The following is a 19305-nucleotide window of genomic DNA, read 5'->3' on the forward strand; positions in this document are numbered from 1 at the left end:
AAGAAGTTAAAGATGCATCTTTCATACAATGGCCAAAGATGTAATATGTGTTTTCAAAACAGAGAGAATGGTAACTAAAGTAGGGTTTTCACCAACAACGAATTCAACAGGAGAAATTCCACCTCCATTCATTTTCAACGAGGCCACTTTGAGATGTGTGCGAGTTGAGCTCTGCTCTAGATTATGCAGGAAAAAAGTATATTTTTTCAACTAATGTCATTTCAACGTGTCTTTGGATTTAGGTTATAAGTTTGGTGAAAAAAAGACTAAATCCCCTGACGTTGATGACTTTTTGCTCATCCCATCAGTTTTCCACGTTGATTCATCGTCATTACATTCGTTTTTTTGGTTGAAATGACGTGTTCTCTTTAATGTATTTAACCTTTATTTAACTTGGCGTGGTAACGACGTTGATTCAACCAGTTTTTACGTGGGACTGTGGGAGTGGTCTGAGGCAGGCATTAGATTATGAGCGTTTTCAAGTGCAACATTAATAGCGATGGTTTGGGGAAACAGCTCTGAGTTTTAACGATGCTCCTACGAAGGTTCTAACAATGAACTTAGCCTTAACTTCTTATTTAAGATGCTTTTGGGAAACTGGGCCCTGGATATTAGTGGCTTTATGATGTGGTTGATTATGTGACATACTGACTACCCACAGTATATCTCCTTCTTAGGTAAAACCTCTGGTTCCACTCACAGCTCAGCAGTGCTCAGTGCTCCAGGCTTGGGTCTGATTCCAGTCCATTTGCCTTGGCTGATCCCTATTCCTCTCTGAAGATAGTGCAGAGCAGATGCTTGGAGAATTTTGACTGCAGGGCACCAGAGCTTCCCTTGTACAGAAGTCCATGTCTCTCAGATGCTTTGCCAATATCTCTCTGACTTTATATGAGTAGCATGGGGACGTCTGTTTCAGGACAGAGAACAACAGGCAGCTGAAACACTCTTTAGGATGCTGTATGGTCAAGGCAAGACTAAGCAAGGCAAGGTTAACCTGTTGTGACGAGCAATCCCGTATCCGGGATCCTATTTATAGCCTCAAGCTCATTACCATAACGCAACGTTAACTATTCATGAAAATCGCAAATTAAATGAAATAAATATATTTGCTCTCAATCTTAGCCTTTTGTTAACAACACTGTCATCTCAGATTCTCAAAATATGCTTTTGAACCATAGCTAAACAAGCATTTGTGTAAGAGTATTGATAGCCTAGCATAGCATTAAGCCTAGCATTCAGCATGCAACATTTTCACAAAAACAAGAAAAGCATTCAAATAAAATCATTTACCTTTGAAGAACTTCAGATGTTTTCAATGAGGAGACTCTCAGTTAGATAGCAAATGTTCAGTTTTTCCAAAAATATTATTTGTGTAGGACAAATCACTCTGTTTTGTTCATCACGTTTGGGTAAGAAAAACCCAGAAAATTAAGTCATTACAACGTGAACTTTTTTCCAAATTAACTCCAACTTTAGAATCAATCCTCAAGGTGTTTTCACATATCTATTCGATGATAAATCATTCGTGGCAGTTTGGTTTCTCCTCTGAAGAAAATGGAACGCGCATGGACCTGGAGATTACGCAATAATTTCGACGGAGGACACCGGGCGGACACCTGGTAAATGTAGTCTCTTATGGTCAATCTTCCAATGATATGCCTACAAATACGTCACAATGCTGCAGACACCTTGGGGAAATGACAGAAAGTGCAGGCTCATTCCTGGCGCATTCACAGCCATATAAGGAGACATTGGAACACAGGGCATTCAAAATCCGGACCATTTCCTGTATGAAATTTCATCTTGGTTTCGCCTGTAGCTCTGGGACACTCACAGATAATATCTTTGCAGTTTTGGAAACGTCAGAGTGCCCCCTAAATCGAAGAAGTTAAAGATAAACTTCTTGTAAATTCAACCACAGTGTCCGATTTCAAAAAGGCTTTACGGAGAAAGCACAACATGCGATTATGTTAGGTCAGCGCCCAGTCACAGAAAACCATACAGCCATTTTCCAGCCAAGGAAAGGGCTCACAAAAGTCAGAAATAGCAATTAAATTAGTCACTAACCTTTGATGATCTTCATCAGATGGCACTCACGGGACGTCATGTTACACAATAAATGTGTGTTTTGTTCAATAAAGTTCATCTTTATGTCCAAAAACCTCAGTTGAAATTGGCGCGTTATGTACAGTAATCATTATCTCAAACAAACATCCGGTGAAAATACAGAGAGCCACATCAAATTACAGAAATACTCATCATAAACATTGATGAAAGATACAAGTGTTTAACATACATTTAAAGATAAACTTATTCTTAATGCAACCGCTGTGGCAGATTTCAAAAAGGCTTTACACCGAAAACACACCACGTGATTATGTTAGGTCAGCGCTTAGCCACAAAAACCATACAGACATTTTCCAACCAAGGAGAGGTGTCACAAAAGTCAGAAATAGCGTTAAAATTAATCACTTACCTTTGATGATCTTCATCTGGTGGCACTCCCAGGTCTCCATGTTAGGCAGTAAATGTTTGTTTTGTTCGATAATTTCCCGCTTTATGTCCAAAAACCTCAGTTTTGTTGGTGCGTTTAGTCAAAAAAGTTTCAAAAGTACAATAAAAGTTAGTTGAAACATGTCAAACGATGTTTAAAATCAATCCTCAGGTTATTTTGTCATAAATAATCAATGATATTTAAACCAGACAAAAGCTTCGTCAATAGAAAAGGAGAAACAAGAAAGTCGTGCTCCCGATCACGCGCTTGGCTCATGCCTGGAAATTTCCACTATCCACTCATTGAACGTGGTGTATCTCCCTCATTTTTCAGTGTAAAAGCCTGAAACAATGCCTAAAGACTGGCCACATGTAGAGGAAGCCGTAGAAATCGTGAACTGGGTCCTAAGTCTTTCTATGGTGGATAGGCTTTCAATGGAAAAACAAAATAATAGTACTTCCTGGTTGGATTTTCCTCAGGGTTTTTCACCTACCATATCAGTTCTGTTATACTCACAGACATTATTTTAACGGTTTTGGAAACTTTAGAGTGTTTTCTATGCATATCCTAGCTTATGGGCCTGAGTAGCAGGCAGTTTAATTTGGACACGCTTTTCATCCGGAGGTGAAAATACTGCCCCCTACCCAAGAGAGGCTAACGACATGCCACTTGAATAAAGCCAGTGTGTCTATGTATGCAGATGACTCAACACTATACATGTCAGCTACTATAGCAACTGAAATGACTGCAACATTTAACAAAGAGCTGCAGTTAGTTTCTAAATGGGTAGCAAGGAATAAGGTAATCCTAAATATTTCCAAAACCAAAAGCATTGTATTTGGGACAAATAATTTACTAAACCCAAAGATTCAACTACATCTCATAATGAATAATGTGGAAATTTAGCAAGTTGAGGTGACTAAACCCGCTTGGAGTAACCCTGGATTGTAAACTGTAATGGTCAAAACATATTGATACAACAGTAGCTAAGATGGGGAGAAGTATGTCCATAATATAATGCACTGCTCTGCCTTCTTAACAACACTAGTATTATTTCTTACATTGTTACCCCAGGAAATCTTAAGTCTTATTACATACAGCCGGGAAGAACTATTGGATATAAGAGCAACGTCAACTTACCAACATTGCGACCAGGAATACGACTTTCCTTAAGCAGATCCTCTGTTTGGACCACCACCCAGGACAATGGATCTAATTCCAGTAGTCGACCCAAAACAACAGCGCTGTAGAAGTGGCAGATGAAGCAGCCACCTGATCAGGCTCCGTAGACGTGCACATCGCCCACCGCTCCCGGGTATACTACTAGCCAATGTCCAGTCTCTTGACAACAAGGTATACGAAATTTGAGCAAGGGTTGCCTTCTAGAGAGACATCAGAGCTGGTAACATTCACGGAAGCTCTCTCGGGACACGTTGTCGGAGTCAGCCACCGGGCTTCTCCATGCATCGCGCCAACAGAGATTAAACACCTCTCTGGAAAGAGGAAGGGTGTGGGTGTATGCTTCATGATCAACGACTCATGGTGTAATCATAACAACATACAGAAACTCAAGTCCTTCTGCTCACCAGACCTAGAATTCCTTACAATCAAATGCCAGCCATTTTACCTACCAAGAGAATTCTTGTCAGTTATAGTCACAGCTGTGTACATTTCCCCCTCAAGTAGACACCAAGATGGCCATTAAGGAACTTCACTGGACTATATTCCAACTGGAAACCATATATCCTGATGCTGCATTTATTGTAGCTGGGGATTTTAACAATGCAAATTTGAGAACAAGGCTACCTAAATTCTTCCAGCGTGTTGATTGCGCTACGCGCAGGGGCAATACGCTCGACCACTGCTACTCTAACTTCCGCTATGCAAACAAAGCCCTCCCCCGCCCACCCTTTGGAAAATACGACCATCTTGCTCCTACCGTCTTATTAGCAGAAACTCAAACAGGATGTACCATCGACAAGAACCATTCAACCTTGCTCCGATCAATCAGTAGCCACGTTTCAAGATTGTTTTGGTCACGCAGACTGGAATATGTTCCGGTCAGCCTCAGAGAACAACATTGACCTATACACTAACTGTCACGAACCGGCTCAAAGCCCGTAACAAAGGGAGACAACGCGGAGATAAGGAGTAGCAAAATATGTATTTATTAACTAAAGCAACTAAGTATAATATACAATGGTGTGTGTAATTAGTAATCAGTAGTGTAAGTGAGTGTTTTGCATGCATGAATGTGATAATGCAGGGTGATGAAAGGTGCCAAAGCAAGCAAACAAACAAACAAACGGCCACCAAGAACCACAACACAATCTACAAAGGGTGTCTGCATGGAGAGAGTCTCCTCCATGAATGGGGAAGTGGTGTATTTATCCTGGGAGACACCGGGCCCAGGTGTTTCCCATGTAGTTGACGACCCTCCCAACTCCGCCCACCAGCATCCTAATAAGGAAATAACAGAGAGAATACGGCAGACAGAGTGGGAGGGTCGTCACATCCCCCCCCCCATAAAACCGGGGACCAACAAGGACCCCGGAACAAAATACCAGCCTCTAAGTTCCAAATTGACACAGCTTCTGCGCCACAAATTGATGAGGGTTTACGTGTTCACACTTACAATTTGCCCCAGCCAACCTCCCCAGACCTCAGCGACCTTCGCACAGGAAGCAACATTTAAGAGGAAAGAAGAAAACAAGACCAGGTGGGAGCAGACAGGACAGAGAGAACATGACAATACGAAACAATGGTCAGTCACGTAAACATTAGGAACAGGGCGCACTAGAGAGCGCATCAGCAATCACGTTTTCAGTCCCCCGGATGTGCCTCACATCAAGATGGAATGATTGTAAAAATAAACACCATCGTATTATCCTCTGGTTTGGACACATCATGGACCTCAAAAAAGTGAGGGGGTTATGGTCGGTGTAGACCACAATAGGTACTACCCCCGACCCGACATACACTTCGAAGTGTTGTAGCGCCCAAATTAGTGCTAGCGCTTCCTTTTCAATAACCGAATAGTTCAACTGATAATCGTTAAACTTTTTGGAAAAGAAACTAACAGGCCTCTCAATCCCAGACACATCTGCTTGCAGCAAAACTGCACCTGCCCCCACATGACTAGCATCCACCTGCAAGGTAAATGACAAATCCATGCGAGGAGCAGCCAGCACTGGAGTTGAGGTAAGCAACCTCTTTGCATCTTCAAAAGCGTGTTGACAATGAGTAGACCAAACATAAACAGCCTTAGCTTTCAGCATATCTGTCAAGGGAGCGACCACAGTAGAGAAGTTATTACAAAAACTACGGTAATAACCAATCATGCCCAAGAAACGCATCAGTTCCTTTTTAGTAGTTGGTGGTGGAAAAGCATCAATAGCCACCACTTTAGCCCGAACAGGACGCACTTCACCCTGCCCAACCATTTTTCCAAGGTATGTAACGGTCGCCTGAGCAAACTCACATTTTGCCAGATTGATTGTGAGGCGACCCGCAGCCAGACGTTCGAACAAGGCTTGAATACGGGACAGATGTTCTTCCCAAGTATCTGCATAGATCACTACATCGTCCAAATAAACAGCGCACCCGGTCAGACCGGCAACAACCCTGTTCATAAGTCGCTGAAAAGTGGCAGGTGCATTGTGCAGACCGAAACTCATAACTGAATACGAGTACAGACCAAAGGGTGTAATAAAGGCAGAGATTTCACGTGCCCTACTCGTCAGTGGCACCTGCCAATAGCCTTTTAACAGGTCAAATTTGCTCACAAACTTAGCTGCACCGACTTGATCAACACAGTCCTCCATCCGAGGAAGAGGAAATGAATCTGGCTTTGTGACACTGTTTACCTTACGGTAGTCCGTACAAAAACGGTTTGTTCCATCCGGTTTACTGACCAAGATACAGGGAGAAGCCCAACTGGAGAAAGAAGACTCTGCTATCTTACTCTCTAGCATGTACTTGACCTCAGCATCCAGACAACGTAGTTTCTCTGAAGAAACTCTATAGAAGCGCTGACGAATGGGGTCAGCACCTCCAATGTCAATATCTTGTTCTATTAAGTTTGTACGTGTAGGTGTATCAGAAAACAAACCTGGAAATCTCTGAATCAGACCAACCATCTCTTTCCGCCCATCAACAGGTAGGTGAGTGAGAAGACTGTCTAAAATATCCAGTGTTTCTGAATTTTTCAATCTACCCTGCAATATACAATCGTCAGGACCAGGAACATTTTCCTCCTCATGCACAGATCTAGCACGACAAGAACCCAAGGAAACAACAGTATCAGCCAAAAGAACAGGTTTTACCGTCCTCTGTAGAATCCCACTGTTCAGTCTCAGAGGAACGTGCATAATAGGGTTTTAACAGATTTACATGGCACAGCTGGTGTGCTTTCCTCCGTTCTGGAGTGGCAACTAGATAATTTTGCTCAGTGTACTGGCGCACCACCTTGAAACTTGGCTTGAAAAGGAGAACCAACAATTGGCAGCAGAGCAAGAACCTGGTCACCTGGACTAAAGTGACGAGGCTCAGTTCGGCGATCAAATATGCCCTTCATCCTCTCCTGTGAAGATGATAACTTCTCTTTAGCCATTTCACCAGCGGCATACAGCCGTCGCCGGAAATCACACACATACGATAACAGGGACTGAGGACGCTCGGGAGACTTCCAGTCATCCTGGAGAACAGATAAAAGTCCACGCACCCTATGTCCAAACACAAGGTCATTTGGACTGAAACCTGTGCTCTCCTGTGAAACTTCATTAGCAGCTAACAGTAACCAAGGCAACCCCTCCTCCCAATCCTTATCCATCTCAGTACAATAAGCTCTCAACAAAGACTTAAGTGTTTGATGGAAACGTTCCAGTGCTCCTTGACTTTGCGCGTGATAGGCGCTAGACAAATTGTGTTTAATATGGAGCTGTTGAAGAACCTGACCAAACAGATTAGAGGTAAAATTAGATCCTTGATCACTCTGAATGACCTTAGGGATTCCAAACAATGAGAGAAACTGAGTCAAAGCTTTTAACACCGATTTAGTCGTGATAGATCGGAGAGGATAGGCAGCAGGAAACCTAGTGGTCTGACACATCACAGTGAACAGGTAACTGCTACCCTTTTTAGAACGAGGCAGAGGACCCACACAGTCAATAATCAGATACTCAAAAGGTTGGCTGAGTACAGGAATAGGAAACAATGGTAATGGTTTAATAGCTTGATTAGGCTTACCAGTTAATTGACAGGTGTGACAAGTTTTGATAAAATCAGAAACATCCCTCTTTAATCTAGGCCAAAAGAAATGTCTTAATATGCGATTGTAGGTTTTCCTCACCCCCATATGTCCAGCAACGTCGCTGTGAGAAGTTTCCAACACCAACTCACGAAGCTTAACTGGTACAACAACCTGACTAATTGCCTCCCCCAGAAAAACACTATCATGAGACACCCACTTTCTCATCAGGACATCCTCTTGGAGAGAATAGCCATGGGCGACATCTCCCAACTGTTCTATAGGCACAATTTGATCACGCAACTCTTCCAACGTGGGGTCATCCCGTTGCGCATTGATTAGATCTGAGCGGGTTACAGATAACGGGATAACAGGGAAAACAGTGACATACTTTGTATTATTATCATTAGTCGGCGCAGTGACCAGTTCGCCACGGCTCATAGAACGTGTCACTGCACACGCAGAGAACACCTCTGGGAAACTCTGTACACTCTCATCAGGAATCCCAACAAATGACGGCTTAGTGGAAACCATTAGAGATGGAAACACGACAGGCCATACACGCTCACCAGCCAAGTTATTCCCAAGGATAACATCGATACCCTCAATAGGCAACGAAGGATGCACACCCACAACAACTTCACCCTTCACCAGCCCACAATCCAACATCAGTTTATGCAATGGAACTGACTAGAACACTATTCCCCGAATCAGTCTCAGCAGAAAAGGGTAACACAGACTCCAACGCAAATGATTCAGAGGCACCTGTGTCTCTCAGGATCTTCACTGGCACTAGGTCTTTACTTCCTAACATAGACACAAAACCTTCTGTAATGAAAGGTAAATAGTCTGGATCAATATGGACTTTCACATTCTCCTGGGCCTGAGGAAATGAGTCATGAATGAACTGATGTGGAACAGGTGCAGCTAATGCAGTAGGCTTAGATTTAGCGTAAGCACCCTTTGACCTGAGAAGTGGACATTCGTTTTTCCAATGCCCTGAACCTTGACAGTAGTGACACTCCTGCCCAAAGTCAGCTCTGCCCGAGAACCAAAGTATCTCCACTCTTTCCGAATACGCCCCCACTCTTTCCGAATACGGGGTTCTGCAAAGACACTTTTGTGAGTCAACACATACTCGTCTGTCAAAACTGCAGCTTCAGCAACATTCTTTACTTTCTGTTCATTAATATACGTGGCAATACGATCAGGAATTGTGTCCTTAAATTGCTCTAACATAATCAGATCACACAGCCCTTGGAAAGTCACAACTGCAGAGGCGGAACACCAGCGATTAAACTGTAAAGATAACTGTCGCGCAAACTCAACATGAGTCTGGTTATCATCCCTTTTTAAAGTTCTAAATCGTTGGCGGTAAGCCTCAGGGACCAATTCATAAATCTGTAACACAGCTGTTTTAACTTTATCATAACTGGCGCTGTCGTGTACACTAAGAGCAGAATATGCTTCCTGCGCTTTACCAGTCAGCACACACTGCAACATTAAAGTGCGGTCAGAATCAGGCCAACTCCTAGCGTCAGCAACCCGCTCAAACAACGAAAAGAATGTCTCGGGGTCCCTTTCATTAAACCGAGGCAATAACCGTAAGTTCCCAACAATATCAAATGTCTCTGGGGCACGACCAAAAGCGGAACTACCCCTAGGTAAATCTGGGTCACCATCCCAAAACAAACTCTCCCCTGAGATCTTTCCTTCCCTAACCAACTCTATACGTTCTTGTTGCAACTTGATTTTAGCACGCTCCATATCTTGTTTAAATGCCAATTCCTTTTCATATTTTACACGATCATGCTCTAGCTTCTCACGATCATGCTGCCGATCATGCTCTCTCTTCTCACGATCATGCTCCAGCTGTAACAAAAGCAGTTCTTTCTGCTGTTCAAAAAGAAGGCTACTAGAACTAACCGATGGAATGTCCATTGTAACGTTATGGGGAGACTGACAAATCCTCAGCAGAGGTAACTTCAAGAATACCACTCTCCATCAGATTGGCCTTCAATATCAACCTAATAGAATTCTTTAGACGTTTATAACTAATCTCAACCTTGTAGTGTTCCGCGACCTTCAACAGCTGTTCCTTAGGACCTAAATCTAACAATTCCTCTGATGGAGAGCGAATAAACTTATCTACATAAGACGCCATAATCACACAAAAAAAAAATTCTCGCTCTTCCCTTCTGCTGAGCACACCAGACCACAACCCGAGAATTGACAATCACCCTGAGTACCACAGAAGAGAGATGAGATACGGAGCTTCCCCAAAACCTACAATAACTCAACCCTAGTCTTCATGCAGATTTGCGGTGGGAATTTACGCACTGTAGCCCGCTGGCAAGGAAATAGAACTTCCCAGCATGCTGGCAAATTCCACCAAGCCACGGATGTGCCCCCGAGACAACTGCTCAGTCCACAGACACCACACAAAAATAACAAACATTAACCATGCCCAACATATTCCAAAAAATGAAACACGTCGCTAAACCTATCAGGGGAAAAAGGCTATAGCTCCGGGTAGCAAGTTCCACTACCCTACCCAAATCTCCCACCAAGGTACACAGCAGATTACTCACCTCAGACTGATGTCCCAACAGAAAGTAGAACAAGAGTTCAGGCTAGGCAGGGCCTGGAAACTAACCATTATAGTCTCTCCAACACAGCACACAAACCAAACAACAAAAGGCAACCAATACTGGGCCTATCAAACACAATATGCAAACCAAACACGTACCTCCACGGTCTCCCAAACCAATAGTTCAAATATCCCGGATGAGCCCCCACTTGTCACGAACCGGCTCAAAGCCCGTAACAAAGGGAGACAACGTGGAGATAAGGAGTAGCAAAATATGTATTTATTAACTAAAGCAACTAAGTATAATATACAATGGTGTGTGTAATCAGTAATCAGTAGTGTAAGTGAGTGTTTTGCATGCATGAATGTGATAATGCAGGGTGATGAAAGGTGCCAAAGCAAACAAACAAACAAACAAACAAACAAACAAACAAACAAACAAACAAACAAACAAACAAACAAACAAACAAACAAACAAACAAACAAACAAACAAACAAACAAACAAACAAACAAACAAACAAACAAACAAACAAACAAACAAACAAACAAACAAACAAACAAACAAACAAACAAACAAACAAACAAACAAACAAACAAACAAACAAACAAACAAACAAACAAACAAACAAACAAACAAACAAACAAACAAACAAACAAACAAACAAACAAACAAACAAACAAACAAACAAACAAACAAACAAACAAACAAACAAACAAACAAACAAACAAACAAACAAACAAACAAACAAACAAACAAACAAACAAACAAACAAACAAACAAACAAACAAACAAACAAACAAACAAACAAACAAACAAACAAACAAACAAACAAACAAACAAACAAACAAACAAACGGTCACCAAGAACCACAACACAATCTACAAAGGGTGTCTGCATGGAGAGAGTCTCCTCCATGAATGGGGAAGTGGTGTATTTATCCTGGGAGACACCGGGCCCAGGTGTTTCCCATGTAGCTGACGACCCTCCCAACTCCGCCCACCAGCATCCTAATAAGGAAATAACAGAGAGAATACGGCAGACAGATTGGGAGGGTCGTCACACTAACTCAGTGAGTGCGTGAATAAAGAAGTGGATTGGAGATGTTGTACCCACTGTGACTATTAAAACCTACCTTAACCATAAACCAGGGATGGATGGCAGATTTGCGCAAAACTGAAAGCGCGATTTACTGCATTTCACCACGGAAAGAAGTCTGGGAATGTGACTGAATATAAACAGTGTAATTATTCCCTCCGCAAGGCAATCAAACAAGCAAATTGCCAGTACAGGGACAAGGTGGAGTCGCAATTCAACCGCTCAGACATGAGACATATGTAGCAGGGTCTAGAGGAAATCACGGACTACAAAAAGAATACCAGCCTCGTCATGGACACAGACATCACACTTCCAGACAAAGTAAACACCTTCTTTGCCTGCTTTGAGGATAATACAGTGCCACCATCGTGGCCCGCTAACAAGGGCTATGCCCCCCCCCTTTCCTTCTCCATGGCTGACGTGAGAAAAACATTTAAATGTGTTAACCCTCACAAGGCTGCTGGCCCAGACGACATCCCTAGCCATGTCCTCAGAGCATGCGCAAACCAGCTGGCTGGTGTGTTTATTAACATATTCAATCGCTCCCTATCCCAGTCTGTAGTCCCAACATGCTTCAAGGTGGCAACCATTGTTCCCGTACCCAAGAGGGCAAAGATAACTGAACTAAATGACTATCGCCCCGTAGCACTCACTTCTGTCATCATGAAGTGCTTTGAGAGACTAGTCAAGGATCATATCACCTCCACTTACCGGCCACCCTAGACCCACTTCAGTTTGCATACCGCCCCAACAGATCCACAGACAACGCAATCGCCATCACACTGCAAACTGCCCTATCCTATCAGGACAAAAGGAATACCTATGTAAGAAATCTGTTCATTGACTACAGCTCAGCATTCAACACCACATCAACCTGGAGGCCCTGGGTCTCAACCCCGCCCTGTGCAATTGCGCCCTGGACTTTCTAACGGGACGCCCCCAGGTGGTGAATGTAGGAAACAACATCTCCACTCGCTGACACTCAACACTGGGACCCCACAAGGGTGCGTGCTCAGCCCTCGCCTGTACGCCCTGTCCACTCACGACTGCATGGCCATGCACGCCTCCAACTCAATCAAAAAGTCTGCAGATCACACAACAGTAGAGGGCTTTATTACCAGCAACAACGAGACAGCCTACACGGAGGAGGTGAGGGCACTCAGAGTGTGGTGTCAGGAAAACAACCTCCCACTCAACGTAAACAAAGAAGATGATCGTGGACTTCAGGAAACAGCAGAGCACCCCTCCTATCCATATCGAAGGGACAGTAGTGGAGAAGGTGGAAAGTTTTAAGTTCCTCAGTGTACACCTCACAGAGGAACTGATATGGTCCACCAACACAGACAGTATGGTGAAGAAGGCGCAACAGCGCCTCTTCAACCTCCGGAGGCTGAAGAAATTTGGCTTGTCACCCAAAACCCTGACAAACTTTCACAGACACCTACAGCACCCGATGTCACAGGAAGATCAAAATGATCATTAACAACAACAACCACCTGAGCCACTGCCATGTTCACACCAGCCAGAAGGCGAGGTCAGTACAGGTGCATCAAAGCTGGGACCGAGAGACTGAAAAACAGCTTCTATCTCAAGGCAATCAGACTGCTAAACAGCAATCACTAACTCAGTGAGTCTGCTGCCTACATTGACACCCAATCACTGGCCACTTTAATAAATGGATCACTAGTCATTTTATACAATGCACTCTAAATAATGCCACTTTAATAATGTTTACATATCTTGTATAACTCATCACATGTATATACTGTATTTTATTTATAATGTTTACATATCATACATTACTCATATCACATGTATATACTGTATTTTATACCATCTATTGCACCTTGCCTATGCCGCTCGGTCATCACTCATCCATATACTTATTCTTATTCACCCCTTTAGATTTGTATGTATTAGGTAGTTGTTGGGGATTGTTAGATTACTTGTTAGATATTACTGCACTGTCGGAACTAGAAGCACAAGCATTTATCTACACTCACATTAACATCTGCTATCCATGTGTGTGACAAATAAAATTAGATTTGAACAAGGTTTAAAGGCATACACAAAGGTACAGACACATGCACGTTCATTGTGATATTGTTGTATGGAGGTATCAAACATTTTGTATTGTAGACATGTGGTGGTGTAATAATGTTACATGATGTACTGTTTTATCTTTTGTTTTATATGTCATGTAAGTTCTTTAATATGTTTGGACCCCATGACGAGTAGCTGTTGCCTTGGCAGCAGCTAATGGGAATCCCTAATAAATATAAATACAAATACCTTGATGAATAGACATCTCAGAAAACATTTTTGGACAGAAATTAAATCCTTAAAATCACAGGAGTGAAAAAATGTAACAGTGTTTCTCAAAGACTTTCTCACACCGAGAAGTGTCATGTGAGTAGGCCTCAGTCTCTCATTGCTTTTCCCCATGCGTGTGTACATAGAGATGTTAAAACTGACTGGGTTGTCGTGTGGCCAATGAGGTGTAGTGATGAGTCATATAGGGCCCCCAGCATCCCTTGCTGCCTGCCTGCCTGCCTGCCTGAAGCATTAGGACGGTCGCACCAGGGCTAATTGATCAGCGGATGTCTCCTCAGAGAGTGCTAATGAGGGACTTTCACATTGCAAGCCCACGCATGAGTCCAGCTCCATCTCTGTGGATACCAAACAATGCAGGTTTTCCTTCTAAAAGAATACAAAAGAAAGTACATTAGGTAGGGAAAATGGTTTGATATAACCTTCTAGAGGTCAAGAGTCACGTTTTGATTCTGAGGTGACAAACTGCCCTTGCCCTGAAAACGGTGTAATCACCAATATCCTCACTAAAATCCACAGCAGGTTTTCCTTTCTCACTCTGTCAATGATGGTTTTACTACCAATTTTTTTGGATGAGCATTTGTTCCCCCTGTATGATGATGTATGGCAGAGAAATCAGCTGATGTTTGAACCATTCCTGCCAATCACCATGGTTCACTGGAGGAGATGTGTCCTGCCTACCATGCCCCTATCCCTCCTCTCCTCTCACTCATGGAGCTGCTTCTCAAAGATAGATGCAAGGAGGTAGGGAGAATCACTTTAAAGATTTATCACAAAGTGACTCTCAACTAGAATCACTTTCTCTATGAAATCTCACCTCATATAAACCCCTTGAACTCAGCAAGGTTGTCAAGCAAATAGGCTATACACACCATGGAACAATATGTTGTTGTTTTGTACGCTCTTTAGTCCAAGCCTTTAAGATCTATGGTTTGGTACAATAACTGTAAAGTAATAGCATGTTTTCCAGTGGTTTATTCACTTGAGATACCCTTTGCTAAATATATTTTTTAATCATGTTCCCAGCTTGTCTCACAGCTCTATATGTACATATGATATGATGAAGATTCACACCACATCCATACGATATGTCCTAATTTGCAGCGGGCCTCAGGCTCTATGGGAAGTACAGGGCAGCAGGCTCTATGGGAAGTACAGGGCAGCAGGCTCTATGGGAAGTACAGGGCAGCAGGCTCTATGGGAAGTACAGGGCAGCAGGCTCTATGGGAAGTACAGGGCAGCAGGCTCTATGGCAAGTACAGGGTAGCAGGCTCTATGGGAAGTACAGGGCAGCAGGCTCTATGGGACAGCAGGCTCTATGGGAAGTACAGGGCAGCAGGCTCTATGGGAAGTACAGGGTAGCAGGCTCTATGGGAAGTACAGGGCAGCAGGCTCTATGGGACAGCAGGCTCTATGGGAAGTACAGGGCAGCAGGCTCTATGGGAAGTACAGGGCAGCAGGCTCTATGGGACAGCAGGCTCTATGGGAAGTACAGGGCAGCAGGCTCTATGGGAAGTACAGGGCAGCAGGCTCTATGGGACAGCAGGCTCTATGGGAAGTACAGGGCAGCAGGCTCTATGGGACAGCAGGCTCTATGGGAAGTACAGGGCAGCAGGCTCTATGGGACAGCAGGCTCTATGGGAAGTACAGGGCAGCAGGCTCTATGGGACAGCAGGCTCTATGGGAAGTACAGGGCAGCAGGCTCTATGGGACAGCAGGCTCTATGGGAAGTACAGGGCAGCAGGCTCTATGGGAAGTACAGGGCAGCAGGCTCTATGGGAAGTACAGGGCAGCAGGCTCTATGGGAAGTACAGGGCAGCAGGCTCTATGGGACAGCAGGCTCTATGGGACAGCAGGCTCTATGGGACAGCAGGCTCTATGGGAAGTACAGGGCAGTAGGCTCCATGGGAAGTACAGGGTAGCAGGCTCTATGGGAAGTACAGGGCAGCAGGCTCTATGGGACAGCAGGCTCTATGGGAAGTACAGGGCAGCAGGCTCTATGGGAAGTACAGTGCAGCAGGCTCTATGGGACAGCAGGCTCTATGGGAAGTACAGGGCAGCAGGCTCTATGGGACAGCAGGCTCTATGGGAAGTACAGGGCAGCAGGCTCTATGGGACAGCAGGCTCTATGGGAAGTACAGGGCAGCAGGCTCTATGGGACAGCAGGCTCTATGGGAAGTACAGGACAGCAGGCTCTATGGGACAGCAGGCTCTATGGGAAGTACAGGGTTAACATCTGACGTGTTTCTATCATCTCCTTCAGTGGCGTATGCTCAGGGAGTTATTTACACAGCCCTCCGCAGCCCTCCCAGTTCCAGAGACAGGCCAGTCACACAGAAACCAGGGACAGGCACAGAGCTGACAGAAAGAAAAAAACATACAAATCTGACTCCAGTCAACAGATGGCCAATTAAATGTTTGCATAATTCTAATGATGTGGTGGGGTGGTGATGAAGATGTAAGGGCCCAGCTGTTGTTGTCCATCTCAGGCAGAGCTGAGCAGAGGAGGCAGATGAATATTCATGTGGCATTTTACGACTTTTCAATTGCTCCGTACTCATCACAATGTGCTTTACTAACTAATTAAATTATCTTGACGCTCATGTTCATTATCGATGGCCATGGAGATATGTATAATTAACAATGGCCGTGGAGATACGTAACCATCAGGGCAAAAGTCAAGTTAAATCAAGTTAAAATAGTTCAATGAAGATTAAATATTGTTTTAGTTATTTTTAAATAATAAAAAGAGCAAAAGTAAGGGAACTCGTGTTTCTATAAGCAATTTGAAATGCCAAAAGACAAAGGTAAAACGTATAGGTCATAGTCCACCAGAAGTTATGGGGCAATGCATATAAATACATATGGGCTACATACTGTATTTACATCCAACCTACATCATCGTCATTATGTGCGCCATTGTCAAGAAACATTTCACACTGCTTCAACTGCTTTCAGTATGAGAGAGAGAGAGAGAGAGAGAGAGAGAGAGAGAGAGAGAGAGAGAGAGAGAGAGAGAGAGAGAGAGAGAGAGAGAGAGAGAGAGAGAGAGAGAGAGAGAGAGAGAGAGAACTCACATAAAGGCAGATTCCGATTTGACACTTGAATAGCCTGATAATAAACAGTATTTTAATAATATATGCAATGTGAGCTTGGCTTGTCGATGCAGAATAAGTATGTTAGAGTCAACTCCATTGGCCTATGAGTAACAAAGGTCTCCATAGCCCAGGAAATGTCCCTCTGCTATCATGGGGAAAAACCTTTGCATTTCTGACATTGACTGACTTGCATGTTTGAGTCTAACTCACAGTCTAAAACCCTGGTAACACTTTATTTGGATAGTCCATCTGTAAATGATCTACAGACTATCAGTAACATTTAAACTAACTATCTACTAACCCTAACCATAGTTCTAAAAATAACCTTAACCCTGACCCTAACTGTAACCTTAGTAAACAGTTGCTTATCAAGAGATAGTTTGTTGATAGTAAGCATCTACAGATGGAAAATCCGGACTATCCAAATAGTGTGATCAAAACCCTTAGTTTTTCTGAGACATCCATGACTTCCAATTTCCTAATGTGTAAATTGAAAGAAAACATAACACTGGACAAAACAGCCAAGTTAAGAGGTTTGTTTTTGAGTGGAAATTTGTTCCAGCACAGCAGTGCTGTGATCCCTATGTTAGTAGTGTAATAGAGGGTGAAGGAAGTCAAACACAAGCTCCAAATAGCTCTTAACTTCTGAGTGAAGAGTTCTGCACTGTGTTCCTCTTTGACAAAAGCTTCTGCTCCAATAACTCCGTCTATACAGTTATCAGGCTTTCTTCCTTTATGACGCAGGAACTGGGTACTTTCAGATAAATGATTCAGATGGATCTCCTATAAATACCACTCTGTTAAAAGGAGTGAGGAGATGTGTCCCCAAAATGTGTCTGCAGTATGTTGCATCGGCTTTACGTAGCGCTACTGTTTGATTTATGTCTCACTAAGAATTTTGGTGAGTAAGACAAAGCAAACTTCAGAGCTTTGGGATTTGACAGAGTCATGTATTCATTAAAATGAAAGAATGACAAGACTGCACACAGAGAGAAACTGCCTGTATGTTGTGTTTGCAACGTGGGTATTTTCTATATAATATATACTTATTTTATCCGTTTTAAAGTCTAAAAACAACGTCCTACCTGAATTCCTGACGAAACAGATAAAAATGATATTTAAAAGAAAACGTGCCTGTAATTCTAAAACCGATGGTCTCGTGATACATCAAAAGCATAGGTATAGTCCAGTATTTTGAAAATTGTATTTAGGAGCTGAATGTGTCTCTGAAAATGTACTGAATGTGGGAATGGTAAGTGGAGGCAAAGTGGGGCGTAGTTCCTCTGCTGGTAAAGCAGGAGAAAGACAGTACGGCAGGAGTCCAGCCTCCTACAGATACACTCAAGGGATGCACTACTGGTTGAAGATTTATACCTGTATTAACATGTACAGTACACACTCACAGGACAAAACGTTATCCCCAAAGTATTGTAGACGCCAGGGTTCAATAACAGAAGGAACATGATGTTTTTGATTTGATTAAATCAGTAGCTGAAACTTTACAAGGTTTTTCTGAAGTTCATGTTTTTCTGAAGTTTCTAAAAATGAAACAACTATGTCGTATTCCGTATGTGGTTATGTGCCATGGATCTCATATAATGTGATGGTTGATAAGTGATTTTGGGGAGTCCCTAAAACGAAGCAGAACAAATAAGTGACGTCTGACAGCAATCCCAGTTTACTGCCAGCTTAGTGCCAGCGTGCTGACTGACTCATAAGTAGTGAATAATAATAATTAACATACCAATTAGACATCTGCTCTATCTCCAGCACTGTCGTGAGGATTAAGTGATTACAATTAAAGTCAAGTGCTCAAATGAGCAAAGAAACACACATCATCCCTTATTTGGCAGCGATCAACAGGCCGATGGGCTTTAAAGTGATGGGCTGAGGAGTGGAGTTTGATTGTTTTGTGAAGAGGGGGCCCACAGAGCTTGTCATATCTGATTAAGTGAAGGGAGATAAGGGGCCAAATGAGCTGGATTGAGCTGTGAGCACCACATGTGGCACAACCACTGGGTGTCAGCACCAATCACATCACGTCACAGCGTCCCTCCCTCTGACAACTAAATCAATGGTCTAATTGACCGGGACCATGGCCACTGTCACAGCAGCATTAAACACAAAGGACGTAGGGACCATCCAGTTATGGCCTGTGCTTTATGATAAACCAGTTATAGTTCAGGGATAACCAAGGGAGGGCAGTGAGCGAGCCAAGTACTCAGGGATAACCAAGGGAGGGCAGTGAGTGAGCCAAGTACTCAGGGATAACCAAGGGAGGGCAGTGAGCGAGCCAAGTACTCAGGGATAACCAAGGGAGGGCAGTGAGCGAGCCAAGTACTCAGGGATAACCAAGGGAGGGCAGTGAGCGAGCCAAGTACTCAGGGATAACCAAGGGAGGGCAGTGAGCGAGCCAAGTACTCAGGGATAACCAAGGGAAGGCAGTG

At 43.4% G+C, this 19305-nt stretch overlaps 1 long non-coding RNA gene across 1 annotated transcript in view; it reads right to left on the minus strand.

Moving 5' to 3' along the window:
• Nucleotides 1-18086, minus strand: part of LOC124003239 — a 52425-nt gene extending 34339 nt beyond the window's left edge. Inside the window, exon 1 of the long non-coding RNA XR_006833197.1 lies at nucleotides 17944-18086. This is a non-coding gene — a long non-coding RNA (uncharacterized LOC124003239). The remainder of the gene's footprint in view (nucleotides 1-17943) is intronic.
• Between the last annotated feature and the right edge of the window lie 1219 nt (nucleotides 18087-19305).

This window comes from Oncorhynchus gorbuscha, linkage group LG18 (assembly GCF_021184085.1).
Source record: "Oncorhynchus gorbuscha isolate QuinsamMale2020 ecotype Even-year linkage group LG18, OgorEven_v1.0, whole genome shotgun sequence".
NCBI classification, from domain to species: domain Eukaryota; kingdom Metazoa; phylum Chordata; class Actinopteri; order Salmoniformes; family Salmonidae; genus Oncorhynchus; species Oncorhynchus gorbuscha.